We start from the raw sequence: 18139 nt of genomic DNA, 5'->3' as shown, positions 1-18139 counted from the left end.
TAAGACAATAAAGGTCAATAAGAATTTAAACTCCATTTCTCAATATCACAATAATTTTCCATAAGTCGATCAGTTTGAATTCAAAAGACAAGATATGTCAATGAGAGTTTAAAATCCATTTCACAATCTCACAATACACATCAAATCACACAACTTAATCATGATCCATAATTCAATTCATCCCAAAAGCCGATGGCTAATGAGGTATTCAATTCATCCCAAAAGTCGATGACTAATGAGGAATAACATGGCTAGCTAGCAAAAATATGAGTACTCATTCTATTCATCCTCAACAGGCACACACCTCAACACTTCAACCAGAGAGGGAATTCAATTCATCCCACTAGACAAGCTAGAGAGGAATACAATCAATATACATGATAGCTGTGGTTTCAAACCATTTCTAATGCTTTTTAATCAATAAGTATCCATCAATGTCATTCAAACCATTTTTCACAGTTTCAAACTATTCACAATATTTTTCAATCAATAAATATTCCTCAAACACATTTCCACAATTTAAAATAATGATATACAAATAATCAATATTTATTTCCATTGAAAATAATTCAAAAGAAACAGTTGTTGTGCACAAACACAATTTAAAACAATAATATACAAATATTCAATATTTATTTCAATTGAAAAATTCAAAAGCAATAGCCGTTGTGCACAAACCTCTGATATTTGTCTCTTGGTCTTGACTCAGTATTTCTTTCCCTTTTGCTGAGTCCTTGTTAACTGAGAAACACAATTTGAAGTGTTTCAGTACCAAATTAAACTATCTCTATCGATGGGGTTTGGTAAATAATGCATCGAACTCAATTATTCGCTTAATCACCTAATATACCGACCCTCGATGCGTTTTAGGTAAATTAGGTTTTAGTGTCGTTAATATGTCACACTCGATAGGGTTTTAGGTTTGGTATGTTTTACCAAAGTCATTTCTCGCTTAGTGCATTTTAATGCAAATTCTCGGATTCGAACACTGTTTGACCTAACCGACGATCTAGTTCCTCAGTTTTCGGTCTCGGTCGAAACTACAAACTTGTAGATCTAGGTCTTATTGCACGCGGTGCAAAATTTCAGGTCAATCCGAGTTAAGTAGACCAAGTTATGGTCATTACACTCTTGCTGGTCAAATGGTACCATTTTAGGTCAATTTTAGGTCAAAGTGGTCAATTCTGGTTCGGCCAGTTTTGGACCCGAACTTTTGCAAGTTGATTGACTTTCTTATTGTCATTTCTGGGCTTTGGTGTCTTCATAAGAATTGTAGGTATGGGTCTTAACTATTCTTGGTCAAAATTTCAGGTCAATTGGACCTGGTTTGAGTGAGTTATGGCCTAAACACTCACTGCTGCCCAATTGGTCATTTTCAGGTCCTAATTGCATCTAATCCGAATTGGTCAAATTTTTAGGTCACCTTGCAAGCAGAATTTTGGCATGGTTTCTCAATGAAAGTTGGCACATTTTGTGCCTAGTTTCACCCCAAATTGGTCTCATACCAATTGAGGTTACACATTCAAGGTTATAGGCCAAAATATACACTGCCCTCACTATGCATTACACACCCAAACTTCAAACACACACTTACCTTTGCAAGGTTCACTTCCATACCCTACCAAACTGTTTTGGCACATTACCAACAACATTTTCTACATTACATTTGCATTATTTTGGGCAGATTCCAATCACCCTTAACACACCAAATATCATTCACAATTATAATTCTAAGTACCATTACAAATACACCTAAACATTACAAACTTTACATACACTTTACAACATTAATTTACATACATAACATCCATCCTTCTAGGTCAATATGCTGTCCACACTTCCTTCAATATACACCATTTCTCAAGTGTCCACAAGCTGCCACAAATCACTCATCAACATCACATTGCCGTACCATATGCTAATTCCCATCAAAGTGCATAATTCACCATATATATACATGCATTAAATCACTAGGTTACTAAATCACCATGAACAACATTATTTCTCAACAATTATATGCACAATTTCCTCATCAAAAACGTGACCATGGCTGTCCAAAATGACAACAACAATAACCCTTCAAACTCAAAATTTTCCTTCACCAAACTAACACCCATAACATGAACATAAACTTTAACAAAGGATTTCTCAAAAATACAAACTTACCTTTATTTGTAACTTGCTAAACCTTCACCAAACTTCCCAAAATTGGTATCAATATCTTCCTTGTGGTGTGTAGACCATTTTTCATGAAAGGACCTAAGAGCTTGGAGTTGAAAATGGAGGATGGATCAAGCTCAAAGAAAACGTTAATGGAGGTTTTCAAGGGTTCATCAATTCGGCAATGTTGGGAGGTTTTGAGGAAGATGGGATTTCAGGTGGTTAGTGGACCACTTCAGCCATATTTCATGTTTAATAAATCCTATAGTGGTCCACTAACTAAAATTAAAACATATTATAAGTTAATTTTTCAATTAATCCACATTTAACCCATTATTTCCACTATTTATTTTAGGTACCACCAAATTAATTTTTCATTTCATTTTCTAAGTGTAATACTATTTATTTTTAATGGACATTTAGGTCAAAAGACAATTCGGGATGTCAAATGACCATAATGCCTGTTAAGTGGCTTTCCGATTTTTCGGTAACACCGTATTTTGTCTGTTTTTCGATTTCTCACTTTTCTTTGTACTAATTATTTAATTTTTCTTTGATCTTTCTAATGATATTTATTCTTCAATAAGGGTCTATTTAAGTCCTAAAAATGTTTCCCGTGGTTCCATGATCCGGGAGCTAGTCAACGGTCCACGCCGTGACTTCCCGGTGCGGTCACCCATCGCTAGGTTTCCCGGCTCACTTACTCGGTTACATTTCTTTGCTATGATTTTTCCTTTGTTTTTCTTTTCTTGTATTTCATTATTTTATGTCTCCTCACTCATATTGAAGTACGGTTCTAGGCATCCTAGCTGTCCGGACAACACTGGTCACCGGAGCAGTAGAACGCACTACCGAACTTAGGGGTGTTACAATTCTCCCCCCCTTAAATAAATTTCGTCTCGAAATTTTTACCTGGCATTAGTCTCTGAATAGCTGTGGGTGTTGTCTCCTCATATCCTCTTCACGTTCCCAAGTAGCTTCCTGGCCTGAATGATGGTTCCACAGCACTTTAACCAGGTGTATCTGTTTGTTCCTCAGCTGCTTCACCTCATATGCCAGAATTTTTATGGGTTTTTCCTCATATGAGAGGTCTGGATTTACCTCAATCTCTTCAATTTGTTAGTACATGAGATGGGTCGACACTGTACCTCCTTAACATGGACACATGGAAGACACTGTGTATCCTTGCTAGCTCTGGAGGTAATGCCAACCGGTATGCTAAAGGACCCACTCTTTCCAGAACTTCATATGGTCCGATGAAACGAGGACTTAGTTTCCCCTTTCTGCCAAATCTCATAATCCTCTTCCAAGGAGAAACTTTGAGGAATACCTTATCACCCACTGCATACTCAATATCTCTTCTCTTCAGATCAACATAGGACTTACGCGGTGCGATGCGGCCTTGAGTCTATCTCTCGATCAATCGATCTTTTCCTCTCATCTGTGGACAATTTCTGGTCCAATCATCTTCCTTTAACCTACTTCATACCAACATAAGGGAGTTATACACTATATGCCATACAAAGCTACATATGGAGGCATCCCTAAGCTTGATAGGAAGCTGTTGTTATAAGCAAACTCAATCAAAGGCAAGTGTGTATCCCAACTACCTTCAAATTCAATCACACAAGCCCGTAGCATATCTTCCAATATTTGAATAACCCTCTCGGTGGCCATGCATGCGTGGGTGGAATGTCTTTGAAGTTCAATCTAGTTCCTAGGGCTCTCTGAAGACTACCCAGAATCTAGAAGTGAACCTAGGATCTCTGCAGACACAATTGATCTTGGCACTCCATGCGGTTTACAATCTCATATATGTACAATTTGGCCAATCTTTCCGGGCTATAGTCCATCCGCGGCAAAAAGTGAGCGGACTTGGTCAATCATCAACTATAACCCATCTTGCATCATGACTACTCTGTGTCCTTGGAAGTCTGTAACAAAATCCATAGTTATCCGTTCCCATTTCCACTGCATCGACAAAGGATGTAACAAACCAGTGGAACTTGATGTTCGCCTTTACTTGCCGACAAGTTAGGCATTTGGAAAGCAATTCACTATATCTCTTTTCATGCCCATCCACCATGTAATGCTCTTTCGACCCTCTATACATTTTAGTTCCACCAGGTGCATAGCAAATGGAGACTCATGTGCTTCCTTCATAATGATCTGTCTCAATTCCACATCACTAGGAACGCACATTCTGCCCTGATGTAGCAATAAACCATCATCTCTCACAGAGAATTCAGGTTTCTTGCCCTGCTGGACTTCTTTCAGTAGCTTCTGATATTTTTCATCACTCTGTGCAGCCATTCTGATCTGATCAATCAACATTGGCTGTACATGCCATGCAACTACTGTCTGTCCCTCATCATCAACCTCTAAACTGGCATGTTGTGCTTTCAATTCATATACCATGGACAAAGGAGAAACTCTGAGACTTGCCATAGTCTTGCGACTTAAGGCGTCAGCCACCACATTTGCTTTCCCTGGCTGATAGTCTATTAAGCAATCATAATCTTTAATGAGTTCTAACCATCTCCTCTGCCTCAAATTCAATTCCTTCTGGGTACCTAAGTACTTCAAGCTCTTGTGATCTGTGAAGATGTAGCATTTCTCTCCATACAGATAGTGTCTCCAGATCTTTAGAGCAAAAACAATAGCTGCTAACTCCAGATCATGTGTTGGGTAGTTCCTCTCATGCGGTTTCAATGGCGTGATGCATAAGCAATGACATTCCGATCTTGCATCGATACACCTAACCCATTGTGAGAAGCATCACTATAAGCGTGTATTCTTTACCGGAGTAGGTAAAGTGAGAACTGGAGCTTGATTAAGCACCTCTTCAACTCATCAAAACTCTGTGACATTTATCTGTCATGAAATTTCACATCTTTCGGCGGCTTGGTTAGTGGAGAAGATAACATAGAAAACCCTTCACAAACCGACGGTAATATCCACTAAACCTAAAATCGAATTTACGTGATGTTCTGGCGGTTTCCAATTAAGGATAGCTTCTACCTTGGAATCTACCTTGATCCCTTGGTGACACAACATGCCCTAAAAGGAGATTTCCTTCACCAAAATTCACATTTCGACAATTTGGCGTCAATTGCTTTCTCCCTTAAAGTCTGCAGTACAATCCGCAGATGTCTATCATGCTCCTCTGCACTCCTCGAGTATATCAAAATGTCATCAATAAACACCACCACAAATTGATCAAGATATGGTCCAAGATAGTGTTCATCGATCCATAAAAGCGGTGAGCATTTGTCAACCCAATGGCATTACTAGAAACACATAGTGGCCATATCGAGTTCGAAAGCGCTTTTGGAATACTCGCTTGCACCTTCAACCGATGATAACCAGATCGCAAATCAATTTTGGAGAATATCGCTGCACCCTTCAATCGATCGAATGATCATCAATGCGAGGCAATGGATATCTGCTTTTTATTGTCACCCTATTCAACCGGTAGTCTATACATAAGCGAGAGTACCATCCTTCTTCTTAACAAACAACACCGGTGCTCCCCAAGGTGACACACTAGGCGGATGAAGCCCTTTTCAAGTAATTCTTGTAATCGTATCTTGACTCCTTCAACTCACTGGTGCCATTCTCGTATGGCGTTATGGAGATTGGATCCACACCAGTGAACATTAATTTCAAATCGCACTTCTCTTCCGAGGTAATCACGCAATTCATCAGAAACACGTCTGAAAGTCATGTCGTAGGGATGTCCTTCAATGCCGACTCCCCACTTGGGTGTCTACCACATGTGCCAAGTATGCTTCACACCCTTTCTCGATCATTTTTCCGCTAGTGCAAACGAAATGATGTTGGATGGCAATAGTGCCTCTCCCCATGTATCACCACATCATCAGCATCGAGGAGACCAAAAGTGACTGTCTTCGCCTACAATCAATCATGGCATGATGCCTAGCTAACCAATCCATGCCCAAGATGATATCATAATCTCTGAAGGGCATTTCAATGAGATCGACAGAAAGTGTGTCCTTGGATCACCAAAGGGCAATCTCTATACATCCTATTAACCACGACTTCTGTCCTAACGGACTTGTTACTAGCACCTCAAAGTCCATTTTTGTACATGGAACAAAGAATGCAATCAATGATGCTAGCACTCACATAAGAATGGGTAGAACCGGATCAAATAGCACAAATACATTCGGTTAAAAGTTGAGAAGGTATCACCACAACATCGATGTCTCGCCTCTTCTCTACGTCTCATGGCATAGACTCGATCGAGCAATCGTCTTGCTCGATTGTTTTATCAGGCTGCCGTCACTGGGTTACCTCTACCCCGCCTCTACCTGCTAGGTGGTGGTGAGCTTCGTGACAGGGCTCAATCGACCTTCTGCAGAGTAGGAGGTGGTCCAACTCTGCGACATCGGTGCAGTCCTTGGCAAAGTGTCCGTGCCTCCACAGCTATAACAGCTCCAATAGCCTTGTAACAGATTCCACCATGATTCTTTCCACAAGTTTCACATTGGCGGGAGGGTAGGAACTTCGGTACTCACGACCGGATAGGGGAGGTCTCGTCACGAATGTCTTCCCTACTGCATTTCTTGCCGCCTCGCCATGTCCCCATAGTTCTTCCTCTTTCCAGATGACCACCGGAACTCGATCTCGATTTTCCTCTTTCTCTGTCTTCTCCGACCTGCCTTCTCGGAGCGATCTCAAACTCAACTCTTTCCAACTCTAGGGCTTGAGAAACAAGTTCAGAGAAGTTAGTGTGTTTGAAGCCGAGTACTTGTACTCTGATACTAGGCTTCAAGCCAGTTTCAAACCTCTTGCATCTCTCCCTGCTAGTAGATAGTAAACTCACTGCATAATGGCTAAGGCGGGAAAATTCTCTTTCATACTCAGCCACTGATCTGCCCCTCTGTTTCAAACTTAAGAATTCTTGCGCTTCGGTCTACATAGGCATCGTGGATGTATTTGTCTCAATTCTCGAGGAAGTCATTCCAGTCAAGATCGCAGCTCTACTGCATCGTGGGGAATGGTTTTCCACCACCATAAGCATCCCCTTGTAGTAAGGATACCGAGTATTCAAGTCCGAGCTCCTGCACAATGAAGTTTCTTGAACACCCTATCCATCCTCTCTAACCACTGCTCACTTCTATAGGATCTATCGCCCTTAAACTCAGAGCCCCATACTTCATCAATTTATCATCTCGCCTTGTAGGAGATCGTGGTTGTACCACGGTGTCCGAATTGGGACTTGAGTAGGTGCATTACCAGCCATTTGTTGGAATATTGCAGCCATCTGCCGAGCGAATCGAGCAGAAAGCTGATCGCAGGGGTTGGTCTTCTTGAACCACCGACATTTTGTACACTGGGCATCCCCTTGCACCTCGGCCTCAATAGATCGACGATCAACGATCACCCTCTTCCATATTCAATGCGAGGATCTTAGCTTTCTGAACAATAACACAAGAATATTCACTCTCGTTAGTGCATATTTATCTCAGTAATGTCTTGTATGTATCAAACAATGATATTGAGCGGTTGTACTATGCAGAAGAACATTCAAATAACAGAATTTAAAAACTTTGCTCGATACCACTAAAACATGTCACACCTACCCTCTGTAAGGCATAACATGATCCGTAGTATACCTAATGAATTACCAACTCCGCTCATCGATAACCCATTAAATACACTACAAGGGATTTTCAAAACTTTTCTTACTTCTTTTACAGTGGTGAGCACTATTTACAGTGTGTTAAAAACTTTGGTGAACTGAGGTGAAACAACTAACTCATTTGATTTATTTGGAATTTCAGAAAATTTTGGCAAGGTGCCATCGTATTTTAGATAAAGCAGTTCTTGTAAAACCTCAGAAAAGCACTTCTATAATTTTCCAAATCTCAACTCCAATACATTTCTCAACACAACAATTTATCAACACAATTCCATAGGAATTTTTCAAAGTCCGAGATAAGGAAATATAATACAACTTTTACAATCCAAAACACTCATAATTAATTTACAACTTCAAGGTACAATTTAATTTACAATCGCTCAAAACCAAAAACAATATGTACATACAAAGGTCATACATTACAAGACAAAATGCAAAATCCGGTATACTCATAATACTGGGAAATCCTCATTGGATGTATATGACCTAGTCTGCTTCCTGTCTGTCTCTCTACTGCGACAAAGAATAAAGCTATCATTGAGACAATGTCTCTGGTGCACAACATTAACCAAATACAATTTAATTCACAATTCATAAATCATGTAAATAGTGGATACTTAAAACCATAGTCAAATTTAAGACAATAAAGGTCAATAAGAATTTAATCTCCATTTCTCAATATCACAATAATTTTCCATAAGTCAGATCAGTTTGAATTCAAAAGACAGTATATGTCAATGAGAGTTTAAAATCCATTTCACAATCTCACAATACACATCAGTAAATCACACACAGCTTAATCATGATCCATAATTCAATTCATCCCAAAAGCCGATGGCTAATGAGGTATTCAATTCATCCCAAAAGTCGATGACTAATGAGGAATAACATGGCTAGCTAGCAAAAAGATGAGTACTCAGTCTATTCATCCTCAACAGGCACACACCTCAACACTTAAACCAGATAGGGAATTCAATTCATCCCTCTAGACAAGCTAGAGAGGAATACAATCAATATACATGATAGCTGTGGTTTCAAACCATTTCTTATGCTTTTTAATAAATAAGTATACATAATTTTCATTCAAAAAATTTTTCAAATTTTCAAACTATTCAATATATTTTTAAATCATTAAATATTCATAAAACTCATTTTCACAATTTAATATAATGATATAAAAATAATCAATATTTATTTCCATTGAAAATAATTCAAAAGAAAGCTTGTTGTGCACAAACACAATTTAAAACAATAATATACAAATATTCAATATTTATTTCAATTGAAAAATTCAAAAGCAATAGCCGTTGTGCACAAACCTCGATATTTGTCTCTTGGTCTTGACTCGATTTCTTTCCTTTTCTTGAGTCCTTTTTAACTGAGAAACACACTTTGTAGTGTTTCAGTACCAAATTAAACTATCTCTATCGATAGGGTTTGGTAAATAATGCACTGAACTCAATTATTCGCTTAATCACATAATATACCTACCCTCGAAGACTTTTAGGTAAATTACTATAAAGTTTCGTTAATATGTCACACTCGATATGGTTTTAGGTTTGGTATGTTTTAACAAAGTCAATTCCTCGCTTAGTGCATTTTAATGCAAATTCTCGGATTCGAACACCGGTTTGACCTAACCGACGATCTAGTTCCCTCAGTTTTCGGGTCTCGGTCGAAACTACAAACTTGTAGATCTAGGTCTTATTGCACGCGGTGCAAAATTTCAGGTCAATCCGAGTTAAGTAGACCAAGTTATGGTCATTACACTCTTGCTGGTCAAATGGTACCATTTTAGGTCAATTTTAGGTCAAAGTGGTCAATTCTGGTTCGGCCAGTTATTGGACCCGAACTTGTGCAAGTTGTTTGACTTGCTTATGGTCATTTCTGGGCTTTGGTGTCTTCATAAGACTTGTAGGTATGGGTCTTAACTATTCTTGGTCAAAATTTCAGGTCAATTGGACCTGGTTTGAGTGAGTTATGGCCTAAACACTCACTGCTGCCCAATTGGTCATTTTTCAGGTCCTAATTGCATCTAATCCGAATTGGTCAAATTTTTAGGTCACCTTGCAAGCAGAATTTTGGCATGGTTTCTCAATGAAAGTTGGCACATTTTGTGCCTAGTTTCACCCCAAATTGGTCTCATACCAATTGAGGTTACACATTCAAGGTTATAGGCCAAAATATACACTGCCCTCACTATGCATTACACACCCAAACTTCAAACACACACTTACCTTTGCAAGGTTCACTTCCATACCCTACCAAACTGTTTTGGCACATTACCAACAACATTTTCTACATTACATTTGCATTATTTTGGGCAGATTCCAATCACCCTTAACACACCAAATATCATTCACAATTATAATTCTAAGTACCATTACAAATACACCTAAACATTACAAACTTTACATACACTTTACAACATTAATTTACATACATAACATCCATCCTTCTAGGTCAATATGCTGTCCACACTTCCTTCAATATACACCATTTCTCAAGTGTCCACAAGCTGCCACAAATCACTCATCAACATCACATTGCCGTACCATATGCTAATTCCCATCAAAGTGCATAATTCACCATATATATACATGCATTAAATCACTAGGTTACTAAATCACCATGAACAACATTATTTCTCAACAATTATATGCACAATTTCCTCATCAAAAACGTGACCATGGCTGTCCAAAATGACAACAACAATAACCCTTCAAACTCAAAATTTTCCTTCACCAAACTAACACCCATAACATGAACATAAACTTTAACAAAGGATTTCTCAAAAATACAAACTTACCTTTATTTGTAACTTGCTAAACCTTCACCAAACTTCCCAAAATTGGTATCAATATCTTCCTTGTGGTGTGTAGACCATTTTTCATGAAAGGACCTAAGAGCTTGGAGTTGAAAATGGAGGATGGATCAAGCTCAAAGAAAACGTTAATGGAGGTTTTCAAGGGTTCATCAATTCGGCAATGTTGGGAGGTTTTGAGGAAGATGGGATTTCAGGTGGTTAGTGGACCACTTCAGCCATATTTCATGTTTAATAAATCCTATAGTGGTCCACTAACTAAAATTAAAACATATTATAAGTTAATTTTTCAATTAATCCACATTTAACCCATTATTTCCACTATTTATTTTAGGTACCACCAAATTAATTTTTCATTTCATTTTCTAAGTGTAATACTATTTATTTTTAATGGACATTTAGGTCAAAAGACAATTCGGGATGTCAAATGACCATAATGCCCTGCTCGTGGCTTTCCGATTTTTCTGTAACACCGTATTTTGTCTGTTTTTCGATTTCTCACTTTTCTTTGTACTAATTATTTAATTTTTCTTTGATCTTTCTAATGATATTTATTCTTCAACAAGGGTCTATTTAAGTCCTAAAATGTTTCCTGTGGTTCCCGAGAGCTAGTCAACGGTCCACGCCGTGACTTCCCGGTGCGGTCACCCATCGCTAGGTTTCCCGGCTCACTTACTCGGTTACATTTCTTTGCTATGATTTTTCCTTTGTTTTTCTTTTCTTGTATTTCATTATTTTATGTCTCCTCACTCATATTGAAGTACGGTTCTAGGCATCCTAGCTGTCCGGACAACACTGGTCACCGGAGCAGTAGAACGCACTACCGAACTTAGGGGTGTTACATTGCCATTTCAAACACATACAAGTAAACTTTCAAAAAATTAAGTCAAAAGCATAATAAACATTTCAATATAATTAAGTCATAATTTAATATCACAATTCATTCAAAATAATTTGTAGAAGAAAATTTACAGAAAATTCTATGTTGTGCACAAACCTTATACGAGTCGCCTCTTAGCCTTGACTCTATGCCTCGGGTTCTTTCTCGGTATTCTTTTCCACTGAAACACACAGTTTCATAGTATTTCAGTATCACAACTTATCATAAATCCAAAAATAAATTCAAATCTACTTATGCCTAGCTTTAATATGCTAAACTTGATTTTCTTTAAAATTTGTATTTTGGGGTTACTATTCAAGATACTATTCAAGTCAATTTATTGACTTTCTAATGCTTAATAGGTATGGGAATTCTAATTTCACCCACATACCATATTTTGGTTACCTAATTTGTTGGTTTTGGTTGTTTTCTCAAATTTTAAGTCTTTTAGGCACAAATTTCAAATTTTCAGTTTTGGTGTGCTGTTTTGCACTGTTCCATTGGTCATGTTGCTGTTAGAATTTGACTAAGTTTTCTTCATAGAAATTGTTCCTTATTGTCTTAACTTTATTTCCCCTTTTGAATCACTCCATTTGGAGTTTTGTAGCCAAGTTATAGCCATTTGAACATTACTGGCCGGATTGGTCTAACCCAGATTTTTTGGGCACCTAATTTGGTTCTGGTAATTTTGGGTCACTAAATTTGGGTGGCTAAATGACTTGGTTAAGGGCAGAATTTGGGTTTGTGTTCTTCATGAAAGTCGTAGTACTATGTCATACCTTTGTACTGGTAAACTTTTAGGTCATTTGGACCTTCCTAGACCAAGTTATGGCCAAATGAACAAACACTGTTTATTTGGTCATTTTTGTACAGGTCAGTTTGCCTAATCCAGATTTGGCCAATTTGTTCACTAAGTTATAATCACTTTCTGGGCATGATTCCTAAATGAAAAATGTGCCATTTTGTGTCTAGTTTCATTCCTAATTTGTCTCACACCAATTGGGCTAGTAAATTTTCAGTTTTGGTCCCTGAAAGGGACCTAGGTCATGCTGCCTATAGAATGACCATAACCAATCCAAATTTAAACTTAATTCCAACACTTTCTGCACATCACAATTGGTCATACATGACCATTTTTCTACTCAAGTAAGGTCAGCCACATCATTAAACTAATTTTCACATTTTTCTCTCCCAAACCTTAGGTGCCAAAACCCTAATTCATAAAATTCAAACCTAATGCATTCTAAACATCTATCCATTATCTACACACATAATTCAACCTAATCAACCATTCAAATGCATCAAATTCATTCATTCCCAACCCTACATACTGCTGGCCGAAATTTATGTTTTGTCCCTCAACCATGTTTTCTTTTGATTTTAAAGTTGAAATCTAAGTTAATTTAACTCATAACATGTATTTTAAACTAAAAATTCCAATTTAAATTCTTACCTCAACTTTGGAGCTCCACTTCCTCAATTCTTTCCTTTTCCTCTTTTCTTTTCTTGCTCAATCTTCTTCTCAAGTGAAGAAAACAAGGTTTTATAAGTTAATTTTGGGAAATTAGGGTTTAGTTGGGTGATTTGGAAGCTTGATACAAGCTTTAATGGTGAAAAAAAAAATGGAGGGAGAGAAGTGTGGCTGCCAGGTTGGATACGGAAGAAGAGAGTGATATTTTCTCTTTTTTTTTGTCATTTATCTCTTTTAATTATCTATTTGACTTAGTCCAATTTATAGGAAAAGTTAAATTAATTTTGACATCGTGATGATGTCATCCAAGTGATGTAAATAACCTTTTTCTTTTCCCTTTTTTTTTTATTTATTTTTCCTTAGTTCTTTAATTTAATTATTGATCCCAAAATTTTCTTTCTCCAATTTTATTGGATAGTTAGATTAGGAGTCAGCTCTAGGGGTGAATTGACCAAATTGCCCCTCGCTGGTTTGATCCGGTTTGCAAGTAATTCAATATTTCTTCTGGATCAATGACCTAATTATTTGACCTACTTAACAATTCTTTTTTGTGATTTTCTCTTTTCCACTGTGTTTGCAATAGTCCTAAGGACCGTGGCGTCACATTTTATGGTTTAAAATTTGAGTTTAAATTGACCTCGCAGTCCTTCCCGAAAAGGTCACCCATCGCGACCTTGCAGTCCTTCCCAAGAAGGTCACCCATCGTTGTGACTCTCGGCTCATTTAACTTCTTGTGTTCTATTTTTCTTATTTATACTTAACCATTTGATAATTACTAATTATTTGTTTTTAGGGCTTATCTAGTTGTCTTAGATGTGGTTTTAATCCCCTTAATTATCCAAACCGATACCGGTCATCGGAATAGTGAAATATACCAGGCTATACAAATAGGGGTGTTACAGATCCAGAAGTAGAAAAAACAACTAAACGGTTGAGAAAATTGGCTAAGCAAGCTAGGCAGTTTCTAAGTACATCTGAAGGAGACCAATCTCCAAAGGAGCTAAGTTCAGATTCGGATTTAGAGTCAAGTTCTGAAAATGAAACCATGGATGCTACTAGGACTTTGAAAGAGTTGGCTGCTCCTGATCTAAACCAACAGCCTTTGTGTATCCAATACACTGCTTTAAATGTTTCTTTTGAATTGAAATCTGGACTAATCCATTTGTTGCCTAAGTTTCATAGTCTTGCAGGTGAGGATCCACAAAAGCATCTAAAGGAATTTCATGTTGTGTGTTCCAGCATGAAACCTTAGGGAGTTTCAGAGGATCAGATCAAGCTTTGGGCTTTCCCTTTCTCACTGGAGGGCACAGCTAAGGATTGGTTGTATTACCTTTATTCTGGATTTGTAAACTCATGGAATGGGATGAAGCAGATATTTTTGGAGAAGTATTTTCCTGCTTCCCGTGCTGCCAATATAAGAAAAGAAATTTGTGGCATCTGGCAGTACAATGGAGAGAGTTTGTATGAGTATTGGGAGAGATTTAAGAAACTGTGTGCAAGCTGTCCCCATCATCAAATAAGTGAGCAGCTTTTGATTCACTATTTCTATGAGGGACTTCTACCAATGGACCGCAGTATGATAGATATTGCTAGTGGAGGAGCTTTGGTTGACAAGACACCAGAAGAAGCAAGGAGGCTGATTGCTAACATGGCAGCAAATTCTCAATAGTTTGGAATGAGAATGGATCACACACCTATGAAGGTTAATGAGGTAAGTACATCTAACATTGAGAAACAAATTTTTTATTTAACTTATTTGGTGAGGCAGTTGGCTGAAGGGAACATGAAAACTGTTAAGGCATGTGGAATTTGTTCAGGTTCAGGTCATGCTACTGATATGTGTCCTGCGTTATAAGAGGATGAATCAATTCAACATGCTAAAGCAGTAGGACATTATGGACAGCCACAATGCAGGTATGATCCCTATTCGAATACTTATAATCTAGGATGGCGAAATCATCCTAATCTAAGTTATGGGAATTAATCGGTGCAAAACTGATACCATTAGCAGAGAACACAAGTGAATCAACTACCTCCACCTCCAACTCCACCTCCCTCAAATCAAGGTATGTCACTTGATGAAATTGTTAAGGCTTTGGCTAACAATACCCAATAGTTTCAACAGGAGACCAGGAATAGCATTCAAAACATAGAGAGGCAGATTGGTTAGTTAGCCTCATCTGTGAGTAAGCTGGAAGCTCAAGGTTCTAGAAAGCTCCCATCACAAACAGTTATGAACCCCAGAGAAAATGCGAGTGCGATACTATTGTGGAGTGGGAAAGAAGTTGATAACCAGACTCCACATGGGTCAACAAAAAAGAAAAAGCAAGGAGAAAAAGAGTCTAAAATTGAGGTAAATACTAAACCTAATTTGAATAAGCTTAATAATTCTGTTCTTCCTCCATTCCCATGCAAGTTGGCTAAAAATAAGAAAGAAGAACAAGAGAAAGAAATTTTGGAGACTTTCAGAAAAGTGGAGGTGAATATACCTTTACTTGATGTGATCAAGCAAGTTCCCAAGTATGCTAAATTCCTTAAGGAATTATGCACTACAAAGCTCAAGTTTAGGAATAATGAGAAGATCAGTAAGGATCCAGGTTCGTTTTCTATTCCCTGCATAATAGGTGATTCTAAATTTGAAAGTGCAATGGTAGATTTAAGAGCATCTATTAATGTTATGTCAAATTTAGTTTTTCAAACTTTCAATTTGGGTTCTTTGAAAGAAATCAGTGTCATTATTCAGTTAGTTGATCATTCTAATGCTTACCCATTAGGAATAGTTGAGGATATTTTGGTGCAGGTTGGAGGATTGATTTTTCTTGCAAATTTTTACATTCTGGATATGGAGGATGATAGTGCTCTCTCATCAAATTCAACTTTGATTTTGATTGGAAGACCTTTCATAAAAATTGCCAAGACAAAAATTGATGTGAATGAGGGTACCTTAACTATAGAGTTTGATGGAGAGACTGTCAAATTTAATATCTTTGATGCCATGAAGTATTCTGCTGATAATCATTCTATCTTTTCTATTAATGTTGTTGATACATTTGTGTAGGATGTTTTTGAGGATGAGTTAGAAAGAAAATTACAATTGCATGGATTAGAGGAAATTCGCCTTAAGGCTTATGAGAAATCTAGGATCTATAAAGAAAAGACAAGGGCATTCCATGACAAACTAAGGAAGCAGTTTGTGATTGGACAAAAAGTTTTGTTGTATAATTCCAGATTGAAGCTGATGCCTGGTAAGTTGCGTTCTCGTTGGATTGGACCCTTTGTTATTACTAATGTGTTTCCTTATGGTGCAGTTGAAATTCAAAGTTTAGGAACTAACAAAGTGTTCAAGGTCAACGGTCATGAACTCAAGCCATTTTTATCAGGGGTTTCAGGAGCATTCAGTTGATTAAGGAGCTTTGCCATGTCGAGCTAACAATGTTAAACAAAAGTGCTTCTTGGGAGGCAACCCATGGGTGGCTTGTTAGCCACTATCAGATTTGTTTTCTTTCCCTTGTTTCATTTTATTTTCTAGCATTTTTTCTTTTCTTTTCTTTTCTTTTGCATTTGGGCTTTACATTGGGGACAATGTAAGTTTTAAGTGTGGGGGAGGAGAAAGTGTGTTGCTGCAATTTTTTTTTTTTAATTTTTGAATAAAAAAAAAAAGCTTGATTCATGATTCTATATTAACTCTCGAAGAGAAGTGCTTTGTCCTTAAAATGACGTTTCTATAACATAGAGCAATTTTTCCCCTCTTCTCTATAACATAGAGCAATTTTTTCTTTTTCTACATAAATCATTTAGGCTTGATTTAATGGTAAAATTATTAGTTATGTGTGCTTTAAACTAGCATCATACATATTTCAGAACTTTATTTAATCTATCAAGGCACTTTATAATATGTAGATGCATAAATTGGGAGAAATAAAAGGTTGAACTTGAAAATTACTCCACTATTTTAGTTAAGCAAACTAACCGGGGGTCTTCATGAACCCCATATCGATTCTCAAGCCAAAAGCTAGCTAGGATATGAGCAAGGTACTTTTCTAAAGGTGATGCTTGAAAAAAAAAAAAAAAAGTAACTGTGACAGGAGAGAAGTATCATTTTCAAATAAAAAAATAATGAAAAAAAGGGGCAATTCTATCTCCCTAAGATTTGCAAAGAGCTATAATGGTTGTGCCTTGATAAATTAGCCTTGTGTTTTGGTTTGCATTGACTTAAAATTTTATGGAACTTTAATTGTGTGAGCTTAATTGATTTCAAGCCTTTTGTTTTGAGTTGGAAAATTGTTGATAAATTGGTATGGTGTTGATGGAATTTGTTATGATGGTTAGAGAATTTGTTACGAGCATCTTCTTTCAAATTTTTAATCTTTTGATAGAGAATGTTGTGATAGGGTGAAGTTAATGAACTTCTAAGTGGAGTTGATTGAAAGTTTAAGTCATGCTTAAGGACAAGCATGGAATAAGTGTGGGGGAATTTGATAAGTGCATAATTTATTAATTTTACTCCCATCACATTTAGTGTTTTTAGTATGTTTTTATGTTTAATTCAGTTGGTTAAAATATATTTATCATTTAGGTATATTTTTAGATAGTTGTGGAATAATTGTGTTAAATGGAGAAACTTTCAGCATTTGACCTTTGCTGTATATTTCAGGTGTTTCTAAAGTTGTGGGTCTCCAATTTTAGTGTTGTTTAATCCATTGAAAAGCTAAGATAGAGCACTTCAAATGATAAAGAGGGACTAAAGCCTAAATCAGTCTCCAAGGTTGACAAAATGAGCTATGGATCTATTGTAAAAGCCCAGACTTGATGTGTCACGATCAGTTATAGTATTTATTTTGTATCTGGAGTTTCAGATGTCCAAATGAAGCAAGCATCAGCCCAATTGAACCTTAAGAGCCACCTCTACAACTTCTATGAAGGGCTAGACAAGAAATGAGGCCATTTTAATTGTCAAAAACAGCAATGAAGTCGTCATAATGGGATGGACCGTCTGATTGAACCAGTCCTGGTGTTTGGGCCATAACTTGGGCTGTAGACCTTGGATTTGGATCCATGAGTACCCGTTAGAAAGCTAAGATATAGGGCTACAACTTTCCTGAAGAGTACAGAGGCATACTCTGAAAGAAAGTCATT

General features: G+C 37.2%; 1 non-coding gene across 1 annotated transcript; it reads right to left on the bottom strand.

The window, feature by feature from the left end:
• Positions 1-14414: 14414 nt before the first annotated feature.
• On the bottom strand, positions 14415-14521 carry LOC131180305 (small nucleolar RNA R71). The gene has a single exon (XR_009149081.1). It is a non-coding gene; the product is annotated as a small nucleolar RNA R71 (small nucleolar RNA).
• Positions 14522-18139: the final 3618 nt, after the last annotated feature.

Source organism: Hevea brasiliensis, chromosome 5 (assembly GCF_030052815.1).
Source record: "Hevea brasiliensis isolate MT/VB/25A 57/8 chromosome 5, ASM3005281v1, whole genome shotgun sequence".
Taxonomy (NCBI): domain Eukaryota; kingdom Viridiplantae; phylum Streptophyta; class Magnoliopsida; order Malpighiales; family Euphorbiaceae; genus Hevea; species Hevea brasiliensis.
This window is presented reverse-complemented; position numbering and strand designations above follow the sequence as displayed.